This window comes from Mercenaria mercenaria, chromosome 8 (genome assembly GCF_021730395.1).
Source record: "Mercenaria mercenaria strain notata chromosome 8, MADL_Memer_1, whole genome shotgun sequence".
In the NCBI taxonomy this organism is placed as follows: Eukaryota; Metazoa; Mollusca; class Bivalvia; order Venerida; family Veneridae; genus Mercenaria; species Mercenaria mercenaria.
Window position 1 is genome coordinate 61929700 of NC_069368.1, and position 22282 is coordinate 61951981.

General features: G+C 33.4%; 1 long non-coding RNA gene across 1 annotated transcript; it reads right to left on the minus strand.

Annotated features, from left to right (window-relative positions):
• Window positions 1–1521: 1521 nt before the first annotated feature.
• On the minus strand, window positions 1522–9534 carry LOC123566244 (uncharacterized). The gene is made up of 3 exons (XR_006689396.2): window positions 9047–9534; window positions 6133–6227; window positions 1522–4806 (listed from the first exon to the last, which is right to left on the minus strand). It is a non-coding gene; the product is annotated as an uncharacterized LOC123566244 (long non-coding RNA).
• Between the last annotated feature and the right edge of the window lie 12748 nt (window positions 9535–22282).

Consider the following 22282-nt stretch of genomic DNA (forward strand, 5'->3'; position numbering starts at 1 on the left):
GTAATAGAAGACTATAATCTTGAAGACACCAAAAGTATTAAACAGACACTAGAAGAAGAAGTAAAGAATATTGAAGAATTAGAAAAATATTTTAAAAACAATTCATTATTAATAGTTGAATTACAAGGTAAAATTGAAAAAGAAATGAAAGCTATGGTTGATTCTATTAAAGAAATTGAAGAGAAATCTGATTTCACAGATATTCAGATGAAAGAAGTTTTCAGAACCAATTTTGAAATAATATACAATCAAGTTCAGGAATTAAAAGATAGTATGATTAAACATGAAGAACTGAAAGACAAGATTACTGAAGCTGAGAAAAAGTAACAAAATATGTATCAGTTAGAAGTCAAAACAGAAATAAATAAAATAAATACTGATTCTACCAAAAAGTATCAAGATTTGTTAGACACATTTTCAAATAAATTTGCAGAATATAAATCAGAACTCGAAAAAGCAGCTTCACAAAGAGGTGATGATCAAGACACAGCATTAGATAATCTTAAAAATGAGTTTAATTCTAACTTAAATTCTAACTTAGAAAATTTGAAGAAACAACTTCAAAACTGGATAAGTAATGTCGATGTACGTGATAATTTAAAGTACGCGGACTTAAGTACACTTACAGAAATATTACAAAAAGATGTTAACGAATTTAATGCTAAAATTGAAAAAGAAGTAATAATGAACTGGACATTGTAGTTGAAAAATCAGTTAATCAATTACCTCTAATGCTAAAGAAATTTCCACTAATGCCGAAGAAATTACAAAAGTAAAAAATGTTTTTTTTTAAAACAAGAAACACGATTAGCTAGAACAAAAAATACTGTTGACAATTTGTCTGCTTCTAATGTAGCTACAACAAAACGACTTGATGATTTAACTGAAGTAATTCTTAAACGTGAAAATAAATATAAAGCAATAGAAGAAGAAATAGAAATAGTAAAACGTGAAGTGTTTCTTTTTGAATATTACAATAGCAGGCAACTACATGACTGTAAAGAATTATTTTGGAGGAAGATTTGATTTTGAAGATAAACAGCTATCACAAAAAGTGACAAATACCAGAGATTTTTATGCATTATTTGGAATACGAGCTAATAAGATTACAGATTATAAAAGTTTTATTCAAGCAAAAGAGGGTGTATTTCTTCAAATCCAGAGATGGAGATTACATAATTGAAATGAATATTATCATTGAATACTCTGGTGAAAGTTTTAATTTTCTTTTTAACTGGAATAGTGATCGCACAAACGGACTTGAGATTATAACACCTGAGGTTAAAAATACAACACTGGTTTTTAAGAAAAGAATTGAAATTAATTTAAGGTATCCGATCCATAAATGGCTTAAATTATATGCCTGGTAACGTTATCCTTTTTGGCTGTTTTATGAAAGTTTACCATTTGGCAGTTTGAAAAATGCAAATATTAAGGAGCATAACTCAACTGGGGAGATAACTCTTACAATTCTTTCCTTTACATGAAAATGTGACATAAATAAATTAAAAATAGCCAAAGTTTATATTTCAAAATTTTATTTTGCTAATATTTCAAGTGATTTCCATTCCAAATAGTTATATGACCTACAAAACACTATATTATTGAAAAATAATACAAACATTTGAATTTTAATCGAAGTTATCTGCAGATAAATGACAAAAATCTAAATCTTGTCTCGTAAAATCTATACATAAATCACTGAAACCATTATGAATCCAGATTATTTGAAGAAGAGTTACAGACCTTTCTACATTCTTTACTTTCCTGAAACTTTTCAAAAATTAAGATAGCTGTATATATAGATGAAATAAATATTAAAAAGTATAGGTCACCATGCATTTTAAAATTTTACGAGACAGACTATATCAAGGTAACCAATATCAAAAATGTCTAATAAAGCTGAAGTTAGCACCAAAATTAATCTAATATGTTGCATATTTTTGGCTGTTTTTCTATTTAAACATTTAAGTAATACAACTGCTTACTTCAACAGACAAAACAACATCTTATCAGATGTTTGATGCAATACATAGTATTAATATACCTTTTTTAAATATAAAATGCAATAACTTTAGCTGTCAACTTCGCTTTACGAATAACTAAATATTTGCAGGTACATAAAACAACATAACATATTGTTAAGTTGAAAACAGTATGTTCCATCAGTTACATGTTTCAAGATTATAAATATGATAGTATAAAATATTTGCAAGTAAAAGCCATTAGAAAAACAACATACAATTCTGTATTTTAGAGAAAAAAAAACACTATATAAATAGACTTACCCCACCCACCAGCAAAAATAATGCAAAATCAAAAGGAATTGAATATAAATTTGTTACTTCAAATTTTTGTGATTCATTACAAATTATGACTTGAAAGTAGTGTAGTTTACAATAAATGTTACAAATGAAATGACCTTAGTTCTATTACAGCTGTTTTCAATGAAAACTTATCAATCCAAACTGGAGAAAATTGGCCCAAAACTTAGTAAGTATATTTCTCCTTTTTGTTTTTCAGACCTCAGTAAAAAGATTATAGCATTTACATTACTGACATGTTCTTTTTTTACCCATACTGCTTTCAAATGTCAGAATCTAAAGTTATCAAAAACCATGCTATCATAATACTTAAGCAACCTCTTTTAGTCAAAATTACCCCAGACATTCATTAAAATATGTCAAAATTGGTATGAACCACAGAAACGCCTGCGGGTGTCTACCCTTGCCTGTAATTGATTGACGTTTAACAATATGCAATAGAAAGTGTTATAAATGGTTCTTGACCTTCTTACTCACTTACTGATAGTAAAGAAATGTACAAAGTTTTAAAGCAAATAGATCTTATAGTATTCACAAACAAGAGCTGTCTGTTGACAGCGCACTTGACTATTCGAAGAATTGATGGAAGTATGGGGTCAAAATATTACCAGAGATTTGCAGACAAAAGATGAAAAATAAATTAGACAAACAATGTACCTGTTTTTGTGGATTTGGATAAGTCTTGCAATATATGGTAATATGTGATCATGATGGTAAGCAAGACTGTTCAATGTTTCAAAGCCATATATCAAACAGTTTAGACAAAATATGGAATCGCATGCGAAACTTAACAAATTTCTTTCTCACAAAAGGGCCATAACTGAGCTAAAGTCCTTGTCCTAGTTACCGTATGTAGTCTTGCCTACATACATATATTATGATGGTAAACTAGTGGTAAAAGTTTCAAAGCCATTTGACAAACAGGTTAGGCAAAATATAGACTGGTATGAAAAATTTAACTGATTTTCAAGTCCAAAAAGGGTCATAATTCTGGCAGAATAGTTGACAGAGTTATGTACTCTTGTCTGCAAATGGAGATCATGATGATAAGCAAGTGCTCAAAGTTTCATAGCCACATGTCAAACAATTTTGACACAATGTTGACTTGTACGAAAACTTCACCATTTCCAAGTCCAAAAAAGGCCATAATTCAGCCAAAATAGTTGACAGAGTTATGTTCTCTTGCCTACAGATGGAAATTATGATAAGCAAGTGTTCAAAGTTTCAAAGCCACATGTCATAAGTTTTGACAAAACATGGACTTGTACAAAAACTGAACCAATTTTCAAGTCCAAAAAGACAATAAATCAGCCAAAATACTTGACAGAGTTATGTACTCTTGCCAGGCCTACAGATAAAATAAACAAGTGGTATCAACGTTCCAAAGCCACATATCAAACAGTCTGCACAATATATGAACTGGTATGAAAACTTAATCAAGATTTGTAAGTTAAAAGGGACCATAATTCAGCCAAAATCCTTGATGGAGTTAAGTATTCTTGCCTAAAACTTGACACGGTGATGGTACACAAGTGTTGAAAGTTTTAAAGCATTACCTCAAAAAGTTTTGTCAATATGTGAAATGGTACGAAAAAATCAACCAAGGTGTGACGCTGACGCCGTGATGAGTAGGATAGCTCTACCTATTCTTCAAATAGTCGAGCTAAACAAAAAATTGACCAAGAAATACAAATTTAAAAAGCCCATATTCTGACAGAATACAAGCAATAGTTATGGTTCATGACCTATTTAGTCAACTAATGATGATAAACAAGCATTTAAAGTTTCAAGCTATAGCTCTTAAAGTATGAAACATTTAATTTAACCAAATATTTAACCAAGAAATTCCAATTTTCTAGGTACACAAGGGGTCATAATTTTGCCAAAAAGTGACAGAAGTGGGAATTATGACTCTTGGCTATCTAATGATGATAAACAGGTGAACTAAGTTTCAAAGCTATATTTCTTATAGTTTCGAAGAAAAGAGGAACATAAGCAAAAATGTTAACCAAGACCAAAGCTGACAAAGATCAAAAAATGATGACAATACCTTGTAGATTTAAAAATGAATCAGATTTACCAAAAAGAATTCAGAACTATCTTTTTAATTATACTATTAAACTAGGTACAATGTAAATTCTGAAATCTCCTGGACTTTCAACTGAATTCTCCTGTATAGATGCCCTGGAAGTTTGGCATGTAAGCATTGTTATGATACATTTGTATCTGAGTCTTTTTTGCACTACCTTTGCAGTAAATCATCCAAAGTCTACTAACAGTTAGTTTGAAGCATTCAGAACTTGCTATTTGCTTCATAAGTCTTTTCATTTTTCAAATTTAATGTCTCAATCTCCACTTGCATATATTTCCTAAGGTCTTCTTTCATGTCATGTTTCCAGCTCAAGTATTATTTCCAACAGAACAGAAATGCCCGAATGTCATGGTTCCTACATATCTGAGGTACTGTGGTAATGGCAGCTCACTGAAATGAGACAAATTATCAACATTAAGATCAAGTAGGAATATTATAAAATTGAGTTAATTTTAAATACTAAAAGCAGGAATGATGTCATATTGTATGACTTATGCCCCTTCAGAGTGCTTATAAAATGAATTAAAAAAGTTCAAAAGGGCATAACTCTGAATTTAATGAAAACTGAAAGTTATGAACTGATATAGCTGTAATAATGTTAAGTCCCAAAAAGGGACTTAACTAAAAATAGGGTCAGACAATAAACACATGTCCACTTCATACTGATGATGTATTCCAAGTTTCATTTGAATTACATGAAATATGTAGTACTAGTAGAAGCAGAGGACACAATGTACAGATGTGATATAATAAAAAGGGGCATAACTCAAAAAATAATAATCTGACACTATGATTATGTTTGCTTCATGATATATTATACCAATTTTCATTTGAATATGGAAGCTGTTGTACAGATCTATGTAATATTGTCAAGTCAAATGGGGAATAATTAAAAAAATAATTATCTGTTCTGATAATATGCTAATGTTCATTTCATGTTGATGAAGTATACATGATTCATTTTAATTGGATGGAAATGGTACATCAGAATGTACAACAGAATGTGGGACTGATGGGCAGACAGTTCAAACAGTGTTGACACTATATACCTCATTGACCAATGACAATTGGGTATACATAAATAAAAGTGACCTCATCAAGATGTATGACATGCAATGAAGGATCACGCCAAGTCTAAACATGTTTTTTTAACAACAATACACTAAACTGTTGGGTGAGACAGAAGTTTTAATCACATTTTCAACAATACACAGCTTGAAGGTATATGACTTACATGTATATATTAGCTGGACATGTGCAAAATGATAACAGCACATTTTATGTGAAAGAAAACTTCCTCATATACATGATCATAAAATGAAGACTGAAGTCATATATGTCTTTGGCATATCACACCACAAATAACAAAATGAGCCGCGCTATGAGAAAACCGACAATGAACATGGTGTGGGTTTGCAACCAGCATGGATCTAGACCAGCCTGCGCATCCGCCCAGTCTGGTCAGGATCCGTGCTGTTCGCTAACAGTTTCTCTATTTGCAATAGGCTTTGAAAGCAAACAGGCAGGCTGGCCTGGATCCATGCTGGTCGCAAACCCACTATGTTGGTTTTCTCATGGCGCGGCTCAAATATAAATCACTATGAATTAAAGTCACAACTCCGGCTCTTCACAATTTATCTAAAGGTAATTTTAAACTTAGCAAATTTCTCTCTTCTGTATGAACCTAATAAAGGCAAAATGAGAAATAAAAGCTACATTTTTACGCCTTCAAGTTTCTGGAACAGTAGCTGAATGGCTGCAGATTACAGACAGTTTGCTTTCAGAGAAAATAGCATCAACACAGACCATTGCTGCAAAAAAAATTAGGAGTGTTTTTAAAATATGTACATTATATCTAGACATAGTTCGTTATACATATGACAGGACAATTGTCATCTTACATCCAGGGTGTAAGACAAGAGTTTACCAGCACTAAAGAAAACATCAGAGACTCGCGTAACACAATCCAAAGTTTTTTGTGCGAGTTGGTTGGTAGGGATTTTTTTTTTGTATATAATCATATAGGGAAAAACATTTCATCCGAATGTCCAGGAAAAAAAGTTGGGTAACAGCGATTTTCACAGGTAGGTCATGTTACCACAAACAAATGATTTTTAATAATAGCCTAATAAGAATCATCAAGGTTGTAACAGTAGCACAAAAAATATGAAAGTCAATGCAAATGTTATACATGTTATACTAGAGAATATACCAAGACTGTATGTAATTCACACTTCTGTGTCAAAACTGAAACGAACTTAACAAATCCTCGGTTCAAGAAAACTTGTTCAGATATAAATTATTATAAATTTATTGACATCATAAATTTTCATTGAGTAGTGAAAACATATTACAGAAGCATTCCATCTTTTTCAAAACATAACAAACATTAATATAAACGCAGACATATCATAGCATAGATAAGATGTACCTCAATCTATCAAATTAAACCAATAACAAACCTTTTGAGGTCTAAAATAACTCTTTTCGCAAATACAACTTATTTATTTAACATTGATGCTTACAAATGGCGCACAGATGCCAAAGGGCTATAACCAATGCAGTAACAGCTTTGTACATATAACATGTAGCTTGTATTAATTTTCAATATCAATACATAAACAGTACTTGTAACAGTCCCAGCTAGTAGTTTAAATTACATTCAAATTTGAAGAATTATCAATTACTATATTCAACACAATTCATATATTTTATCAAATCCTATTTTAAGATCTTTTTTCATCAAAATAATATGCTTACGACTTTGTGCTGCAGTGCATCTGAAATTTTTGGTTTGGCCTTTGGGGAAAGGAAGTGGCTAGGGATCCGGTAAACGGACCTCAAAACCTGGAGTCTAAATATATTTATCTGATAAATGCCTCCGATTATGTACAGCGTACAAATTCCTATTTATAATTTATCGAACTTGCGATCCATTTTTTCAAGGACTAAAGAATTATAAATACTTCTGTTTCCTGTCACTTACAAAGCATTTAAAATGACAAGTAAAATACGAGAGCAAACTTCTGAAATCCTCTTTGTAAATACCATTCTCAGCATTCGTATTGATTACCGGACCTCTAGATTCAAGGTCTAGAAGTCCGGTTACCGGACCCCTAGCAACTGCCTTTGGGAACATTGCCTGTTTTGTGGTACTGTACCATTTGACAGGTCTAGTATATTGCCCGATTGGTACATCATGCACCGATCGGTGTATCATGCACCAATTGGTATATTCAACAATACACCGATCAGTGTATTGGCTAAGAAAATTTATCAACTAACCGTTATTTCACATGTATTTGATATTTCCGCATCATGGGAAAAACTAAAGAACAACCCTCCGAGGTGAAGTTTTCAAATTATTTCATTATTTTTGAATTGTATTAGGTAACGTAGTGATAAAACACATTCACATGTACTACTTAAATATTATTTATTGTCGTACACAACAATTTCTAGTGTCAAAAAGCATTTTTGTTTAAGATTTCTCAATGCCACTGCAGCATGTGTTCCGCCATGTTGATATCCGGGTAATTTTGAGTGATTTCCCTTTGATTCGGCGTCTGAACGCTCGAAAAATCAGCATCTGTCAGAAAATTTGACTAAAGTATGGTGTCCAAAAAATGACATAAACCAAAATATAAAATTACCGCAAATAATGATTTTTTTTAAAAAATATCTAAGCAAGTGTTGTATAAGCTACAAAATGAAATAATAAATGCACTCATGCCATTGTGATAATACATATTTTAACAGATTGTAAACTAGGGAAAGCAAGTCAGAAAATGACACATGTCTGATGTCACTAAATCCATGCTAATCATCACAGAGGAGAGATAATATCGAAATTAAAGAAATTAATGCTTTAGATAATTATTAACCAAACTCCTTGATCCACTCTTGATTTATAAAACATAATGGCTTATATCATTAATAGACCAACATGTTACTAACTTTGATATCACTTCTTTAATATTGATAATACAACTGTTAAATTAAGTTTGAACATTACGAGGTTTCAAAACTGACACTGTGAAAATTTATTTCATATTTTATTATGTCGCTACAGGTACACCATATATATTCAAGGTAATACTTTTGGGATGCTGGGAAAATTGTGTAGCTTTATAAGCGTAGATCCGAATCCAACATGGCTGCGATTGTTTAAGGCAAAGTTTATTGAAGGAAATTTGGGTAAAAATCACATTAGTTGGGGTAGTTAAATAGTGTTTGTTTACCTGTCAATGAATTATAATTATGTGACAGTGCATTCAAAGTAAAAAACGCAAGAAACGCAGCAGTCTGTCAGAAAAAGTGTTGTGACGACAGAAAATGGCCGATCTCATCAACAACATGTGAAGGTATCGGAATGCGGTTTTTTCCGGTTCTCGAAATATTTTGTTTTAAAATAGCATCCTACGTGTTGATACACCGATTGGTGTATCGCTGAATACACCAATTGGTGCATGATACACCGATCGGTGCATGATTCACCAATCGGGGAGTATACTAGACCTGTTTGACATGCACTTCGATTATATACCTGTAGAAATGTTTATGAATTTATAAATAATCTCATAAAAAATTCTTCCATTGACTTTTTACAAGCAAATAATAAAACACCTACCTAAATCAAGCGTTTTGTGGACAATCGTTGTTTTCGATGCCTACTTTTTCTATATCATCTGATCATTGTACATGTCGAAATGACGTCAACCCGGATGTTTTGGGCTATTCACAGCATATTCAGAGCCGACAGGTCTTGTTAGCACAATAGATGATAATTTTTTGGCGCCCATCGTACCATATGATCACTCGATAGACTGTTAATTCTAATGTGAAACGTTTATCATTGTTTTTTTTTTTAAATCGGCATTCGCAATGTTTTTTCATGGGCGCCGCCATTGGATCTCGTTGTAAGAGAGTAGACGAGAACTCCGTAATTTTTTGATAATAAGAAACTAATGGTAAAAGTTCTTTATGTATTTGTCTTTTTATTAATGGTTTTATTAAATGATATTCAAAAATATAAAAAATAAAATAAAACTAAGTTCCTGAATGAAAATTCCGGAAAATACCGACATCGTCCGATATCTGCCGAAGTGATATGCGCTATTTATGGATCGGATACCTTAAGCAAAGGAACAATATTTACAATTTGGCCAAATTTAAAAAACACACCGATTGAATATACTATAGAACCAGGAAGTTATGTCAAATTCTATCTGGTCAATCCAGTCAATTGATTTATTTCATTGTTTTTTTATATAATGGGAATATTTAATAATATAAATGAAAAAGTAAGTAAAATAGAAAGGCAAATAGTAAGAAAACCTCCTTTGTTTTTAACATCTGCAACAGAAGATGCTGCTGGATTATTTAAATGGAATGTTGGTAATGCTAGTCCTGGTTTAGTTCAAAATGGTGATAATGTAACAATCAAACAAAATTGCATCTTAATTATTCTTATAGATGCAATTAAAATAGATAAAGGAGATGTTAAATTGGAATTAAAAAACAAAGAAAATAAAATTCTTCAAAAATATTATGCAAAAAATAACAGAAAAAATGAATCTATTTCTATTAATTATGCTAATCAATTTCAAACAAATTCAGTTATTTATATAGATGGTTTAAACGTTATGAGTATTCAATTAACAATTTATGGTTCTACAATAAGCTAATGTATTAATACCATTATCAAGAATATACATGTATCTTTTATCGTCATAACATGATATAGAAGTTTAATTAATAACATAACTGGAAAGATTGTGCTTATCAGAATGAATAACTTTAAAGGTATGGTTAGTTTGGGTTGAATTAAACAAAGTATCTTTGTCATTTTCATGAACTATTGTTTTCTTTACACCATGTTTTTTTTTAATTCCTTTGCATTTTTTAATGTTAAATTCATTTCCTAATAAATATGAATACATTTTACTTCTTAATCCAACAAATTCAACAATGGGAATGCCGGCAGCCTCATCTTTGAATTTTCCAATTACTTTTTTGTTGTAATCATAATAAAACTCTGAATTACTATCATAATCACTATTATCAACTAAATCTTTGTCCTAAATCCTCATATGCATCTTTGGTTCTTACATTTGTATTTCATAACATAATGAATCAGTGTCAGTAAATAGTAATTTACAATTACCTTTATACTTTTCCTTAATGTAATTATAATGAAAATCATACATTAAATATTTTGATAAATCTAGAATGCACATTCCAACATAACAAGGCCGGTTTAATAATAGACTTTCTTATATTTTATGAATACTAAAAGAAATTCTTATTAAACATTGTTGAACTAACAAATGAAGGTTTTGCTATATACAGTGGCGCCCGCGTGTTGGTTCCCCGTGCACACGATTAAACCCTTGCGAGGCACCATTCATAAACGTTTCACGTTACACGCTTAGTTAATCGTGCAGCCAATCAAATTAGTTTTAAACCGTGTAAGCGTGCGAAAGCGGGAGACGAGCTTTTTGCATTATACGCATGCGCAGCGTGTAGATTGGAGATGGTAAAGCGCATGCGCAGCTTGCGTCGTCTGCATGATGCCTGTGTATGATCACAAGTGGATTTTTTAAACTTTTGTTGCTTCCATTTCAAAGTTTAAATGGAATCAAAACATATTTACGAATTGGTCTTCATTAATTACAGATTAAAGCTTTGTCTTTAAGAACACATATAAAAGTTGTTTTTTTTTTTACTTTTTTTATGTCATATCGTTTCGTTCTAAACAAGTGTTAAAATACATTTTTATTTCCATTTCAGTGAACTTCTCTATTATTTCAAACACACGCTGTTTTACATAAGTCATTAAATGAAAAGATGAAATTAGTTTAAACAGTTTTTTTATACAAGTATGCATAACATGATGATGATGATACAACAGTTCTAAAGATAAAATGAGGATTAGGAAACAAAGTTAGTGTAACTTATTGTGTCCTTCTCCTATAATTATGATACATATTAGACTACTTGTTAATACAGACTGAACATACAAGCGCACAACAAAAAAGAAATCAAAAGAAACATACTGTATGAACAGATAATAAAAAGAAGTATAAGATGAAATTATCCATATATTTCCAAATGCCTCGGTGATGATCTTATACATTTTTAATGGATTTTGCTGCGTTTTTAATCCACTGTTACACGGATGAGTGTATACCAAGTTAACATAATTATTCTTGTATGAAATGTTTTAAATAACTTTTGGGGCTGAATAATTAAAAATATTTAAATTACGCTGAGAATAAACTCTGTCACAGAATACAGGCTAGATTTGATAGATTATTCACATTAGGGCAAAAAATACAGTTTTTATACGGGAGCTAGATACGTTTTTCTTCCTAGTATGTACTATAAACTCTCATCTGTCTAAAAATCAATAAAAAAAAAAATAAGAACGGGAGAAATGCGTAACTTTATACAATATGTAATTTATTATTCAACTATAACATTCAACGAAAATTAGAAAATTTATCAAAAGGAATGTCTCTAAAAATATCGTAATAAAAAGAAGAAACATAAGTTCTTTTCGCAAAATTGTACATACCACTATCATAGTTACTAAAGATTATACACATTTAAACATGCGCAAAATGCTACTCCCGCTAAACAATTAATGCAAACCGGATGACACAATATCCCATCCTGCCAGTCAGAGGATCAAAGTGCAATACCGCCTTTGGCGGAACGTTACGTGTTGTTTGTGATCTACCTAATTAGAATGAGAGTCTCACAACTAGTACATTTTTGACTCGAATAGCTTCGAGCAATATCTCTTTATTGCAAATATTGGGGTAAATAGAAGAACAGCTGTTTAAAACTATCATCATGCAGTTAAAATCGAACCCTTCTAAAATATCCGCCGGTTTCTTTTTGCCACGCCGGTATTTGGCAAATTCAGCCCATATTTATACGCGCTTTACAAAAATGAAAATTGCCTTAAATTGTTACATTAACCCACCTATTTTAAAGTTAGTATGTTTTGATATGATATCATTACTAGTTTTTTGTAAATAAGTACGAGAAAATTACATTTGCCATGGCAAAAGCGGTTTTGCCATGGCAAATCGGTCTTTTGCCATGGCAAGAAAAATCGTGATTTATTTTGCCATGGCAATTTTTTTTCATTTTTCTTAAAAAGTGATTTTAACTATTTCCAAACGAATGTATTGGTAGAAATATGTTGTTTCATATCGATAACTCAGTTTTTTTTATTTTGCCATGGCAAAAACTGGCCATGGCAATTTTGCCATGGCAAGATTCTGCCATGGCAAGGTTCTGCCATGGCATTTTTGCCATGGCAAGTTTCTGCCAAGGCAATTTTGCCATGGCAAGTTTCTGCCATGGCAACTTTGCCATGGCAAGATTCTGCCATGGCAAAATTTTACAATGGTAAGTTTGCCATGGCAAGATTTTGCCATGGCAATAAAAAAAATTCAAATATTTTAAAGGAAGTTTGATAAATTTAGTGATTATGAAATACAATACTGACAGAAACAGAGCAGATTTTAGATTTCTTGGCACATTTGTATCAGCAAGAACAGAATCTTGCTACGTATATTGTTTCACCATTACTGGGGTAAATGCTGATTGATTTTCAGCGGCAAGAAGTATTTTTTACTTCCTTGTTTTAATGAATGAGAATGTATGAAATGTATTTGTAATAGTACATAACAGTGCCCGTGTGCCATATATTTTTCTATGCTAGAAAATAACAAATATACCTTAAACTACAGAACGTATCTATCATCAATAAGTAAGTTTCTTACGTTTATGAAATATAATATTAGTTATATCATAGTATCCTGGTCTTTGGGTGTTATATATGACTCGAGAATTTTAGCAGGCTTGGCTAATCTAAGCCGGCGCAAAAAATAGAAAATAAATATTCCAACAAAAATGTTTAGCCCCTTTAAAAGGTTTTTTTTTATATTCTTCATCTGCATTCAGGTACATTTGTCAAATAACGTAAAGAGTAAGCATGTTTAAATAAAATATTTCTATTTTCATATGCTGTATCTGCTACAGCTGGATTTAATTAAAAAATATTCGGGAATTTGGGCTGTTAACATAGATGACGCAGGCTTCCAGCTGTAATAAATTACCGCTGTCTCAGGCGCTCCGAAAACAATTTACTTAAAATGTTGCATTTATATCAATTCTTTTTCTATTGCTTATGGCTAAAAATTTATATAGTAATGTAATAATTGTGTCAATCTTCAAAATAGAGGACTGGTTATATCGTATGTTTAATTTAAGAAGAAACAGATATAATAATGGATAATTACAGACTAGTTTGGGCTATACGGAAAGAAAAAAGAAACAGATATTCTAATCACAATGTGTAGCAAGCTGATTATCAAGTAACTATGTGACAGGAAAGGCCGTACCGGCGACAGTATCATCAGACAAATCAACACCCTTTAACAATATTTACAAGTTTATTTACAAAAGATGATTATTAACAATGATAGATATGAAAAGAAAAAAAAAATGATTATTATAAGAAAGAAAAAAAAAAAAGTTCAGTATCTCTAGGATAACAAAAGTTCTTATAGTCCATTCTAATCTGACGTGACAAGCGTCTTTAATGTAATTGTGAACTTTATGTAGCACAAACAAAACAGATTTCTAAGTTCAGTCCCTTTAAACCGTGAATACGTGATTCGTGTTGGCTCCCTATGGTGGTAGGTGATTGCATCCCTGAAGCTGACTTCAGAGGATAACAAAAAATCATCGTGTCTTGCGGATTACGCACAACATGGGACGAAAGCTCTGCGCTGGGGTAACTATCACATCCAGGGCGAGTGAAGACAAGTGACTCGGGGCATTGTACTTCCGGGTTATGAATCACCAGGAAAAAGCGTCTGGCGGAAGAAGCTCGATCGAGCATAAATTCAGCAAGAAAATAATTCAGGAATAGATTCGTTCTATAAGTCGGAATGTGGTGTGCCAGGGCATTATCTTGCCCAGTCTATTTAAGGATAATGTCCGCCAAATACTTAAATTTCATAGGATTCACGGCGAAGCAGTGAGCTATGACCTATGTCATTTCACGGGATTTCACGAATAGCCGGGAAATCTAACTACTTTGGCGCGAATTTAAATTGACAATTTGAGGCCCATTATAGTGGTTTTGGGGATAAAAACATAAATTACTGAAGTTTATAAAAATATCAACTTTTTATTACTGAACCAGAATTTAATGAAATTTACATGGAAATTTAAAGTTATGAAATACAGAAAAACAGAGAGGTATTTCATGCGTGAAATCTGACATTTTCCTCAATAACTCAAAAATTTACAAAAAGTGATGCAATACCTGCATTTACACTACCGATAAAATAAGGCCGTATATGTCAATTTGTGACACACGTCCCCCTTAAAAAGAAAATTTATAATTTTCTTAAATATGAAAACAAAATGACATACGAAAAATAGCCAACACAAAAGAAAACGCACACTGTCACTATCTGTACATCATTTAATATAGCCACCTGCATACACTCTACTCAAATTAATCTGCGCCTACATTCTTTCTTACCAGGAATTGCTCTAATACTGATCCTATATGGCGCAATGCCAAATGCCTCTCATCAGCCTGGAATTGCTAAGTTTCGCTTTATTAAATAAGTGAGCGGCTGATATCTGTCTCTAATACAAGTCTTTACCGAACAAATACCGGTGAAACTTAGCTACTGCCATACTTATCGCTAAACACTCCTTCTCTAACCCTGAGTACTTTTGCTCCCCTAGGTAGCAATTTCCTACTAGGCATACGCTACCAGGTAATTTCTCTCCATCACTTTCCTGAAGCAATACTGAGCCTAAACCTAAATCTGAAGCATCTACTATCATATAAAGTCTGATCTAAATCTGGAAAACTTCAAAATAGGCGGGACCCATTAAGCTAGCCTTCAAGTCCTGGAAAAGCCTTTTCTTGACTTTCACCCCACTCTACAAAATTTGGCTGACCCTTTTTCGTCAAATCTGTGAGTGGAACTGCATAATGGCGCGAAATTGAGATAAACTTAAAAAGTATCAATAGAAGTACCGACAGCCATACAAAATATATATCTGTCAATACCTTTTTTTTCGAGAAATTGTCTAACAAATAACTACTACTTCCTGTTTCATTCTACTGGTAACTCCGGATTTATCTCTACATCTTTGTCGTTTCTGTACCACCTGCTTTATAGGACACAAAAACGTATATCCTTTTCTACTCTACTCTGAAAACTCATCACTACTTTCATGCGGATCTAAATCTGTCATAATCTCTCTGATCCTCCTCTACAATACGCTGCTCCTAACCTTACTCTTAAAAACCCTTATCTGGTATTAGACTTACTATCATCCTTCGTTCACAGGTACTTTTCAGCATGTTTGCATGAAAACGTTTTCAAGTTTCCGTCTACATCTATCCTGTATCTAGTCTATTTACTACCTCTATACTACGTAAGGACCCTTCCAATGTAACAACAAACGTATTATGTTTTGTAGGTAACAATACAAGTAACTCTTACTACCTGCTTAAACCTCTATCTCTAGCGCTTCCTATTGGTAAAACTTCTTGTATCTAGCACTACTTTTTGCAACTGTTGCTGAGCTATCTTACACGTATCCTCCCACTTTTCTTGCAAATCCATAAATACTGGTAAGGGGTTTTTTAATCTCATCATTCTCCGTCTTACCAGCCCATAACTCTCTTAGCACAGTTATCGGTCCACGGATTGTTTACCGTTAAAAGTAACTCAAAGGGAGAAAATCCCAAATTCTCTGCGGATCTTCACGATAAGCAAAAACAGGCATTCAAATACCTATCCCTCACTCTCTATGTCTCTCATACACATACGCTCTATCAACATTAGCTTCAAACTACCGTTAAACTTTCTTACTAAACCGTTACATAGGGTGATACGGTGTTGTAGTTAACGCCTTAATGACAATAACCTACTAAATTCTGAGCATAAGGTCTGACTCGTAAACTGCGATCCACAATCAGGTAAGCATTTCTCTGGCACTCCTAAATCTTACTATACATATCTACTAATGCCTCTGCTACTTCTCTCAGTTTCAATACTAGGTAGATGTATGGGCTTCTGGTATCTCGTAGCATAAATCTACCCATGTCAAATGTACCTGTGTTTCCGTGTCGTCATAGGTTCGATCGGACCCAACGATATCGACGGCAAACTCTCTTAAACGGAGTATCAATCAAAGATTTTTTCCTAACGGAACTTTAATTACTCTACCCTTAGCTATAGTACGTTGACAAATTTACTTCATGACTGACAGTACATCCTAACCTATGCCATTACTCAATGGCCTGTAAAAATTCGCCTAATACCCTATCACTAGTTTCCTTATAACCTAAAATGGCCTGACAGTGTAACGATCATGTTGCAACTTTCACACAGTTTCTCTAAGATATTTAGGTACAATCAACTGTCTACTTTTGTTCTAAATTCTGGGCGGTACTCTTCTATTTATAACAATCATATTCCTATCTCAAAACCTAAACTGAACCTTTTTACCTCTACACGCTTAATCGTACCTTCCTCAGCCTTCTTTTACACAAATCTAAGTGCTTCTTTCTGTTGGTTTTCTAAGAATTTCTCTAGTACATCTAAAAATCTGAGACGGACTTTAAGCTTTACTTGCCTTCTTAACTTTGGCTTGGAGCCCAGTTTCTACTGCTGACGCTAAGCTACTAAATGAGGTCTACAGCTCCCTCTACTTACCAATTATTAACATCTTTGTAGGATATCTACAACCAAACGCCTCTACTGTACCCTTGAAAATACGGACATCAATATCTATTCTAGCTACATCTAGCCTTATGTTCACTCCCTCTAAGTACTTGCATCTACGGGTTTTCTCTAAAACTGACTTGTTTTTTCTTTACTAAGTCCCGTTTCACTATCACACATGTACAACTGTATCCCGCATAGCGATTACATCCCTTACCATTACAAGTACGGGTTTTGTGGACATGTACTTACACTAAGATACCTAACTCCTCAACATCACTTAGGGTTTTCTTTTATTGTTATAAAATGCTATTTCCACTCCTCTGACCTACTTGGACTTACTCTATCTCTATCTCTATTTCTTCCTTTACCTCTACTCCTAGTTGGTCACGGCCTTCTACCTCTATTTCTATTTTCCTTACTATTTCATTCTCCCCTTTACTACTTTCCTGTTTCCTGCTTCGTACTTCTAACTCTGCTGACAGCATTGGCACTATTACCGCCGTACTTTCCACTCCTACAGTAATAGGAAGCTATGCCCTATTCGACCACACTTATAAACACTTCAGTACACCAAAGGGTTGATAAACTCTACCTCTATTTGCAACATTGCTACTACCTCTATTACTAGTGGGCCTACATTACGACTACTAGGATGTGTCTCTGAGGTATTTCATATGGTTTTATAGCTCGCGTCCATATTGGTTCGATTTACGACATACTTGGGACCTCCACGAGTCTTTGAAAACAAATCTGCTTCTTCTGCAACATCCTTACTTCTCTTTTACCCAAATTCGGTATGTTCTCTATTACATACCCTAAAATTGGGCCCCTAAAATAAAATCTAACAACCCTTCGTACGTTTTCTCTCCTTACTAAATCAAACCCAAACCATCAAAAATCTACTTATTCTGGCTAAAAATCCAAAGGTCTCTTATCCCAGGCCTCTCGTTTAAACTTTTTTATACCCATCGTCATGAGTTCGAACTGACGTAGAAAGCGGCTTCATTTATATAATCCTTCCTATTTCCAACGGAAGCCTTTTTAAAAAACCTCTCTTGCCGCCCCTTTTAAAAGGAAAAAGAAATTTAAAGTGCCCAATCTCTTTACCCCAATCCTGCGAAACAGCTTTTTGTACACTTAAAGTAGCATCCATGGAATCAATTTTCTCATCAAAGGGATCTTTTACCTTTACCTTTTTCTTACCTCTTTTAAGTCTGTTTTAAAAATTTTATGCTCGTTTCTAATTCCCACTTTCGCTTCCTCCCTTTTTGTTTTTAACTTCCTAGCTAACATTAACTTTTCCTTTTTTTCCCTTTTTTTTACTGTTTAACTTACGTTCAATTTTTATCTTTTCCCTTTTGCAACCTACCTCTAACTCTAACTACTTCCTGCTTTCTAATCTTTTCCCCTCTGTTTAAAAAACTTTGTCGTTCATATTTTTTTCTTTTCCTTCTGAACCCAGCTTTAACTCTAATCATCTTTTCTGCTTTTAATCTACTTTTCTTTTATCCGTTCCCTAGCCTGCCCCCTTAAAAAATTACGTAATCCTTCCCTTTAAACCTAACTCCTTTTCCCACCTTCGTTTTAAATAACCTAGTCATGTTACATACGTTTAACACTTATAACAACCCCACTACGGCTCTATAACAACCTGAGACACTAAAAAACATCGTGGGGGGAAAACGACTACACGTTTACACTAAAAAACCTCAGGTTTCCACTGGAGCCAAAAAAAATACTATACTCTACTTTACTACCCAAACGTCATCACTAAAAAATAAAACACTAATTGCGCAACGTATATGTTAACAAGGTTGCATAGGCAACAATCACAAAAGTACAGTGACAGTGGCTGTAACAAACCCTACCTTATCAAAAATCAGTCAACTGTAACTAGTGTTAACCCTTTTGTTAACAAATAAACAAAAATAAATCAAAGTGCTTTATCCTAAGATAAAGTATAGGTATAACACAACTGTGTAGCACTAAAACTTAAAAGTAGGTAAAAGTAAATGCAAGTAACAAGCTTGCTAACACACAAATAAAAAAAAAAAATAATACTGTATCTGGTATGTATACAGCACACAAATACCAAATAGGATCACTGGGAGTGGTAGGGCGACGCACAAGTAAGAGTGAGTAGGATAACTTCCTTTTCAAGGGCGGTCACTCTCAGCACGATATATGATGGTTAATCTAGGTGAACAAAACCCAAAGAAAAATAAAAGGAACGAACTCACCCCAGAATCCCAAATGTCGTAAAAACTGTCTTTTTCAGTCTGTGAAACCCCTAAAGCTGGGTTTAGCTGAAGCTACGGAACTGTCTTGTCTTGTCTGAGGTAAGGGGCGTCACTCTGAAAATGAATAAAACTATTATATGTGTACCAATGAACAAAAAAAGAGGAAACTTTTTCAAATTAATGCTGCAGTTAAATGGGTGTTAATAAGTTCGAATAGCTACTGTGACTGGTTTGACCAATCCCACTTCCGCACCATTGTGACAGGGAAGGCCGTACCGGCGACAGTAACCATCAGAACAAATCAACACCCTTACAATATTTACAAGTTTATTTACAAAAGATGATTATTACAATGAATAGATATGAAAAGAAAAAAAACTGATTATAAGAAAGAAAAAAAAAAAAGTTCAGTATCTCTAGATACAAAAGTTCTTATAGTCCATTCTAATCTGACGTGACACAGGTCTTTAATGTAATTGTGAACTTTAAGTAGAACAAACAAAACAGATTTCTAAATTCAGTCCCTTTAAACCGTGAATACGTTGATTCCGTGTTGGCTCCCTATGGTGGTAGGTGATTGCATCCCTGAGCTGACTTCAGAGGATAACAAAAATCATCGTCTTTGCGGTTTACGGCACAACCATGGGACGAAAGCTCTGCGCTGGGAATATCACATCCAGGCGAGTGAAGACAAGTGAACCTCGGGTATTGTACTTCCGGGTTATGACATCACCAGGAAAATCGTCTGGCGGAAGAAGCTCGATCGAGCATAAATTTCTAGCAAGAAAATAATTCAGACATAGATTCGTCTATAAAGTCGGAATGTGGTGTGCCCAAGGCATATCTAGCCCAGTCTATTTAAAGGATAATGTCCCGCCAAATACTAAATTTCATAGGATTCACGGCTAAGCCGTGAGCTATGACTATTGTCATTTTCCACGGATTCACGATATAGCCGGGAAAATCTAACTACTTTGGCGCGAATTTAATTGACAATTTGAGGCCCATTATAGTGGTTTGGGGATAAAAACATAATTACTGAAGTTTATAAATATCAACTTTCTTATTACTGAACAGAATTTAATGAAATTTACATGGAAATTTAAGTTATGAAATACAGAAAAACATGAGAGGTATTTCATGCGTGAAATCTGACATTTACCTCAATAACTCAAAAATTTACAAAAAGATGATGCAATACCTGCATTTACACTACAGATAAAATAAGGCCCGTATGTCAATTTGTGACAAACTATCTACTTGAAAAGTACATTATATGTTATGAAATATAGTCATTTTTATTTATTAACATGATACGTCAGCAGTGTAATTTTCAAATAGAAAAGACCGATAAAACGTTTTCCGTATACAGTACAAACGTATTTTCAATATTTTAGTAATGCTAACTTAAAGTAAATAGCTTGTATTGCGTATATATTTTTTTGAAAAGTAGTACTACAAATATTTTACAACGGAAAATATTTTGTCCAAACGATTCTCAGGCGAAAATAGAAGACTACTAAATAAGCATTTATAGCCAAAGTGTTATCTATGACGAATTTAAAGTATCTTTACAAATCTCGCGCGCATATAGTGTAAACTTAATGAATTTGCGAGTCGAATGTTAAAATATTATCCAGAGGTACCTACATTCATCAAACAAGAAGCTGCGTTTAAGTGGCAGGGGCCGGTTTCGCATTTGGCCCCGTGTACGTTTTAAATAAAATAGACATATGCACTTTACAGGCATATATATTCAACTGGTTATTTATGATGTGTATAGAACTAAGGATTCCTGCGTACGATAAATATTGTGTAAAATAAATATGTGCTTGCATCGTTTTTCCCTTTTTAGCTCCATGTAAGGCCCGGGGTCTAAAACTTTACCGGAGGGTTAAGGGAAGTAAACGAAGGGGAAACAGTCATCCTTTCCATCCACCCTTCAGCTCAAAGTTGTGGAAAAATAAAGGGTCATGAGCACTTTTCTTTCCATTTATTATTTTCGTCATGCCCTTTCTTTAAAAGTATGAAAGGTTTTGGGGTCAGTTTTTTGCAGATAAAGGGTAAAAGGTCGCGAAAGGTTGTTTTTGGGCCTTTTTTGTGTAAAAATTTAGTGCCCTAAAACCTGCGTTTTCTCTTTTTAACCCACAAAAGGCAACAAAAATTGGGCCCAAGACAAAAATTTCCAACAAAATTTGGAAGTGCTATGTTATGCAAACATTCGCCCCCAATAATTCCCTTTAAATTTGCCCGAAATTGATTTTTAATGATTTTTTTCGCTTTGGGTACAGCCGGGAGTTGTGGATTTAAAATTTAAACCGCCCCCTTCCCCCCCCTAATTGATTGGGCCAAAAAAAAATTTTTGGGAAAAATCTTTTGTTTTTTCGCATTTGGGTAGTTTAGAACCTTAGATTGAGTTTTAAAAAACTTTCGGGGGACTTAAAACGCTAAATGAGGGAAACACCCGGCTCAAAAATGTTAGGTGAGGAACATAAAGGGTTTTGAAATCAATATCGCACAACGTTTTTTAAAAATTTCTACCACTATTAACAGGGGAAAAAACCCGTTTTCATTATTTTCCCACGTAGCGCTATTTACCCAATCAGCTCTGCATTCCACAATCAGGGGGAGGTTTGGGAGGGGGGGACCCCCCAAAAAATGGCAAAGGGGGGTTTGGGGGGCATTTTTTTTTTGAAAAATTTATGCGAAAATGACTTTTTTTTTTTTCTTTTTTACTGATAGAAAAACGTTGAATTACGCCAGAAAAGGGAAAAAAAACGGACGTTTTTTTACGTCATTTTCTCGTAGCGAAAAATTGTAAATTTTTGGCTCTTTTTT